This window comes from Macrobrachium rosenbergii, chromosome 50 (assembly GCF_040412425.1).
Source record: "Macrobrachium rosenbergii isolate ZJJX-2024 chromosome 50, ASM4041242v1, whole genome shotgun sequence".
Classification (NCBI taxonomy): Eukaryota; Metazoa; Arthropoda; class Malacostraca; order Decapoda; family Palaemonidae; genus Macrobrachium; species Macrobrachium rosenbergii.
Window position 1 is genome coordinate 22,640,001 of NC_089790.1, and position 7,500 is coordinate 22,647,500.

Genomic DNA, 7,500 nt, shown 5'->3' on the forward strand with positions numbered 1-7,500 from the left:
CCTTCGTTTGTTCCTATCGTGTGATAAAGCACAGTTCTACTTATCTTCTCTTCTAAATTTCGGATACATATTTTGTGTTAGTATAAATAGTTTTATACTGTTCCACATATGATTTAGTTTTCTTAGCAATATCATCATAATAAAGGTGGCCTGTTTTCATAGTAAATTACGTCATATGACTTAAAGCTAAATTCCCAGTCATTCATAAAAATAATTAAAATGTTTACAAGAGTTAAGCCCATTCAATTCTCTGTCCTGCACCCAAAAATTAATTTCTTAGTAATTTCAACTTTCCTATAATGAAAACACTAACACAATCCATTTTCTTGTACTTACTTTTTGTGACATAAAAACCAAAAAACTAAAAAACTAACGTTTTTGTTCAAACACCCGCCATTCAGGAGCTAAATTTTTAATTTTAGATTCTAATTTTGGTCCAACTTTTAGCCTCAGGACTAGAATATCTGATCCAAATGTTTTTCAATCTTTCACTACATCGTCATCGCTGAAAATCTCGCTGTTTTCATCCTCCACAATGAAGATTACATAGAAAAACTAATCTCCCTTGTTCTTTCTTTTCCTTCATATCCGACGATCAATCTTCTCTCCCAAAACAAGGATTGCGAAAATACTTGCATCATACAATCTCCAGTTTTAGTTTCCTGTAAAAGAAAACTATTGTGCCGGCTTTGTCTGTCTGTCCGCATTTTTTCTGTCCGCACTTTTCCTGTCCGCCCTCAGATCTTAAAAACTACTGAGGGTAGAGGGCTGCAGATTGGTATGTTGATCATCCACCTCCAATCATCAAACATGCCAAAATGCAGCCCTCTAGCCTCAGTAGTATTTTTTAAAATTTCATTTAAGGTTTAAGTTAGCCATTAGCCATACTCGTGCTTCTGGCAACGCTATAAGGTAGGCCACCACCAGACTATGGTTAAAGTTTCATGGGCCGCGGCTCTTACAGCATTATACCGAGACCACCGAAAGATGGATCTATTTTCGGTGGCCTTGATTAAACTCTGTAGCGGCTGTACAGAAAACTCGATTGTGCCTAAGAAACTTCGGAGCATTTTTACTTGTTCTTTCCTGGATTCTCATTTTCACTAAAAGAAATTTTACCGATATCTGTTTCTCCAATTCGTGCGACGAAAACGGCTTCGTCAATAATTTGTTTAAAGGAGTATCGTATATGAGATATATATTACTAGGTATGATATGAAAGTTTTGTGAGTAATTAAAAATTTCTTTTTATCCAATTAAATTTTCCGGGGTGTTTAATATACTCTGTTAATATTTTATTTAGATTAGTCAGCGGATTTTTTTATATTCCCTAACTATAAATTAGTCTACTTTAAAAAGCAATAATTCGATTTTTACAAAACTAAAAGCATAAGTGATTATAAAATACAAACATCCTACGATAACAAAAATCTATCAATCAATAAAAAAAAATAAAAATAAAAATAGAACGTCAAGTAAAAGCCATCACAGTTTCTTGTAGCCCTTCTAGAAACAACAATTTGTAGGATACCAGAAACTCACAAAAAAGATGTAATAATGTTCATAAAAATAACTGTGGACAGTTATGAGTTCTCTCTTAAATTATTTCACGGGAAAAACCACCGAAAAGATATTTTCGTCCATGGAAGAGTCTAAAAACAGTATACCAGGTAATTTTTATTTTTTTTTTTTTAGTTTTATAGACGAAACATTTTGAGTGAAAAAACGCTATCGACCTGTGCACATGTAAGCGTAGATATTTCAGTCGACCCCCGCTCTCGTATGTAATTTAAGATACAAATGGTAATGATTACTCTAAAGAAGATTAAGGAGGCTTTCGAGTCCATAGTATTCATGAACAATAAAGGAGAAATTTGCATATTATAGAAGCAATATAACAAACCAGCTCACATATGAAAATCAATAACAATTCTATTATTCTTGAAATTCACATGGAATCTAGATAATTACCCCCAAATTTGAGTGCAACCAAACTTTAAAATAAAATATGTAAACCACTAGTGCGAAATATAAACAAGTAAAAAATGCGCCAAAGTTTCTTCGGTGCAATCTCGTTTTCTGTACAGCGTGTAATGAAGGCCACCGAAAATAGATCGATCTTTCGGTGGTCTCGGTATAATGCTGTATGAGTCGCGGCCCATGAAGCTTTAACCACGGCCTGGTGGTGGCCTGTCCTATATCGTTGCCAGACGCACGATTATGGGTAAATTTAACCTTAAATAAAATAAAAACTACTGAGGCTGGAGGGCTGTAATTTGGTATGTTTGATGATTGGAGGGTGGATGATCAACATGCCAATTTGCAGCCCTCTAGCCTCAGTAGTTTTTAAGATCTGAGGGCGGACAGAAAGAGTGCGGACGGACAGACAATTAATAATCAAAAAGTGGGTCACAAAAAATAACTTGCTACCTAATGCAAATTCCCCATCATTTCCTAATAAGACTACGAGAGTTTTTTCTTCTACTCTTATCTCTCCCAGAAAAAAAGGAGAAAAATGGATTGGTTTTTCGTTTATGTCCTTCGGAAACGTAACGAATACCTAGAGCATCTCCCTGGTCTGCCAGCTTTACTGCGTAACGGAGACCCATTCCGGCCATTATGGCCTTTCGGACGAGATTGAGCGTAGCCTAATCAGATCTGGGAACAAGTAACAGATTAAGTGTAGCCTTATCAGCTCTGGGAACGAGTAGCCAGCTCGCTTGCTCGCACACAGGTCATAGGCACGAGTGTAACAATATTTCCTTGTTTTAAAAATGTTAGATAAGTTGATTATCAACTGTAAACTACAGACATAGTGGCGGCTACTTTATGAGTCACAATTTCACGTTACAATACCTAAGTTTTAGAAATTCATGGAAGATAATTCACTTTTCAATTTTTTTAATGCTCTCATGTCCCATGGGATTGTTCTGCTCATACTGGTCCTGTCTGGTACAGCGCATTTTGTGACTACTCTAGTATTATGTTTTCAGGATGCAGTAAATATTGGTTTTTATTTTATTTTATTTTTCTTATAGTTTCGGTGATATTGACTGTGGGCTGATCTAGTGTTTACTTTTGTGTCAGTAAGTAATTTCAGATGTTAATGAGAATCAAATTTATATTTGCATAGGAGAACGATTAAAAGGAAATGATGGAATATATATATATATATATATATATATATATATATATATATATATATATATATATATATATATATATATATGTGTGTGTGTGTGTGTGTGTGTGTATACATATATATAATACATATATATATATATACGTATATATTATATAAATATATATATATATGTATATATTTATATAATATATATATATATATATATATATATATATATATATATATATATATATATATATATATAAATACATATATAATAAGGCTATATATATATGGATATATATTATATATATGTATATATATACTGTATATATATATATATATATATATATATATATATATATATAATATATATATATATATATATATATATATATATATATATATATATATACATACTGTATATATGTCCATAACATGTATATATAAATATTTATGTGTGTGCGCACAGCAAATATATGCTATTGTTTTTATACTATGAACTCCATCTCAATCTTACTTACTATAAATACTGAAAAAAACTACAGCTTTAATGTTTCTCGGAAGCACTCTACATCCTTGGACCTTGTATGGGGATGGTTCTATTGAAAGTATTTCTTCGCGACTCTTTCTCCAAGACTTTGGTAATTGGAAACGGAAACCCATCTGGTTCCGACATTGGAAAACTTTCCATCAGTGGTGCTGTAATTACTGATTATTGGACATTTAGAACAACTATTTTTTTGAAGGGGAGGGGGAAGGGGGAGGGCGTAGTAACCTTTCCATTACTGCAGTAATTTGCTTCTACGTGACGGTGAGTTTTGTGATGATATGTTTGACAAATTTTTCTTCCTAATAGAAAAAATTCTTTAATTCATCGTATACAAGAAAACCAAGATCTCATTCTTACTTCAAGTTACTGGCTTTAAGCTTTAATTTAACGTACAATCAATAAGTCAAGAAATATTGATTCTTAAAAGGGCCGTACACACGATCAGTATTACTGTCATTATTTTGTGTACTGTCAGTAATACTGACGTTGTGTGCGTCATACTGAAGTACCATCAGTACCACAAAATGGTGGTTACTGACTTCAAAATCCAGTCATCAGTATTTGGGCGGGCCTTATATTACTGATGGTGTGTTCGCTGTACTGTCATTCCCAACAGTACTATCCAAGCTGCTGCTGTGGTAGTTACAATGGCAGGACAGGAAGAAGGGAAAATGGATCTTCAGGATTTTATTCTATTATATATATCGTCGCTTACCAGAGTTGTGGGATATTCGGAGTGAAAATTATATGAAAAGAGACATGCTTTCTCTCTATTCCCCATTTTACTAGGACGCAATAGCGACAACCTCTCGATGTCGGTCACTGAATGTACTGACACTTCACTCAGCAACAAATAGTGAACCTGTGTTTAGTGTACTGACAGTACCAAGATAATGACAGTATTTTTAATGAGAGTAATACTGATCGTATGTACGGCCATTTTACAGTCTATTAAGTACACAAAAACACAATTTGCTATTACACGTAAACTTTATTTTTCAGATGAAAATAATATTTGATGTATGTTGCTGAAATCATAGAATAGTCACTGTTAAATTGTATACTTAATATAAAAATTACTTTATTCATATAAATACATCCGTGCGATCATGTCTACATGAATGTGTGGGCGCCTGCGCGAATGTGAACCCGCGTTTGTCAGTGCGCCTATATGGCTTCATTATTGAATATGTACTACTGGTGACATATGATCGCAATATTAAATTATTATATATCATGTATTTGTGTGTGTGTGTGTGTGTATATGTGTGTGTTTGAGAGAGAGAGAGAGAGAGAGAGAGAGAGAGAGAGAGAGAGAGAGAGAGAGAGAGAGAGAGAGAACGGTCAGAAGATACAATGAAAGAGACACTAAATTCCAATTAGCTGGCGACATTATTTTCACCAATCGAGTTTTCCCGCGTGATGGATACAGTGGGTATGGAGGTGTAATTTGTTCCCAGACGCGGCGCAATAGACTTAGGTGATTAGTGAAGGTTTAATTAATCATCTCTCAATCAAATTAATTTTCTCTCTTTCAGTCAAACCAAAGTAACTATAGCGAGAGTGTGTTGTACTGCCATAGCAGAAGATAATGTCAGCGGTGAATTTTATTTTACTGATTTAGCAAAAGTATTTAAAAGATAAAATGTGATTTTATTGATAAATTAATGTATATGAATATGTCCCGACCCATTTCTTTTACATGGAGGAAATATCTGAGCGCTTGTAGGAAATTCTGAATAGATTAAAAGATAAAATATGATATTTCTAATAACTATATATATATATATATATATATATATATATATATATATATATATATATATATATATAACTTTTGTACTCGTTAAAATGCTGACATTTGTTCTTTTTCAGCTTTAATACTTTGGGTTCGTTTTGATACCTAATCAAATTAAACCAATAAAAACACCAAAATATGTTCGAAAACTAATAAGAAAATGAATTGCCCTAACGCGATAATGAATTACTCTGAAAATAGGATCCCCTGAATTACGTAGAAGGTATGAAATATTGCCCGCTCCCAACGTCGTTGGCGAGAGTAATTAATTTATGTCAGTAGATAAGGACGCCTGGGATCCTCCCAACAGGTGAAAAAATATCCTCTTTTTATATTTTATCATTTTTCCTTCACCTTCTACTTTTTGTTAATAGAATACAGTATAGAATTTAGGCTAAAGGCCAAGCGCTGAGACCTGTGAGATCATTCGGCGCTGAAACGGAAACTGACAGTAAAAAGGTCTGGAAGGTGTAACAGGAGGAAAACCTCGCAGTCGCACTGTGAATCAACTGATAAGAGACGGTGGAAAGTGAGATGGAAAGGAGGGAATATGAACAGAGGTACAGTAAAAGGAATGAAAGGGGTTGCAGCTAGGCGCCGACGGGACGCTGCAAAGAACCTTAAGTACTGCCTACAGTGCACCGCATGAGGTGCACTGACGGGACTAACCCCACAACGGAGTACTTTCTGTTAAGGTATAGAGAAAAATTACTCAGATCTTAAAATATAAAAAAAATCTTGTTTATTTTTAATGGTACTGCGTAATACTACCTTCCTTCAAAATGACTCTAACGTTAAAAATAGCAAAAAAATCTCTTGTTTACTTTTCTAATGGTACTGCAAAAGATTGCCTTCCTTCAGTACTAAGCTTTTCTTGATCTCTAGCTCAGAATATAATAGCATCAGCTTTGATGAAAACGGAAGGGATATAAATTTAGATGCTTCTGACTTTCAGTCAGGCATTTCTAAATTGAAAGACTTCGTAAGATTGTTTTGCTCAAGAAGACATTACGTGTATGATTTTGTTTTTTTATCCATTCGGAGCTCGGATGTCATTTACGTTATTACTGGTAAGTCGTGTATATATATATATATATATATATATATATATATATATATATATATATATATATATATAGAGAGAGAGAGAGAGAGAGAGAGAGAGAGAGAGAGAGAGAGAGAGAGAGAGAGAGAGAGAGCCATAATCTCCGTTGTAATTTAGCCCGGCTTCGAATCACATTGAGATCATCTTTTACTTTGAGACGTGAACGCAGACTTGTGCATTTTCCCCCTCTATATGCAATTCAGTGTGTTATTTCATTAGTGAAATAAAACCTAATTGAATGTATCCATACCCTACATTAAATTAAATAAACATAAGACGAGTTTTAAGTGACCTTTCCGCCACAGAAAATACAATTATCACAAAAAGTAAAAAAAGAAAAATTCTAATTGAATTCTTTACAAGCAGCAATTACCATCGATGAATGAAACATGGTATTATTATTATTATTATTATTATTATTATTATTATTATTATTATGGAGCAATGGATGCAGAAATTTATTCCACAGGGCTTTCATCCAAGATTCATCAGTTGAAGCAGAAATATGGTACTGATGACTTCTAGCTATATCTTGGGAGCCAACATTTTTACGGCTTGATGTTAAAAGTAGAAGATCGTACTTTTAAACCTTGAATGTCATTGAAATGAAATGACTTACGATACTAAGATGACCTTACAGTCTTGCGAACCTCGAGAATACCCTCTAAAGAGAGCGCTCTTTCTTTTCTTAAGCTTAATCTAAAATCCGAAATTTAATCATCTTTAATAATTTTTTATGCCCTAAAACGTTGTGACTAAGAGACAACTTTATCTTTTGGAAAAGACTACCTTTATCGCTGAATAACCACCATGTGATTAGTAAGATCACATGATGGTTATACAAAGCCCCATTTCATTCACACTATAAAAAAAATGAGTGACTTAATCACCAGGTATAAGAGTAAGGAAAGATAGCAGTG

General features: G+C 33.6%; 1 long non-coding RNA gene across 1 annotated transcript in view; it reads right to left on the reverse strand.

Annotated features, from left to right (window-relative positions):
• LOC136832881 (uncharacterized) overlaps positions 1 to 7,500 on the reverse strand; it is a 388,835-nt gene that overhangs the window by 114,649 nt on the left and 266,686 nt on the right. The window lies entirely within an intron of this gene.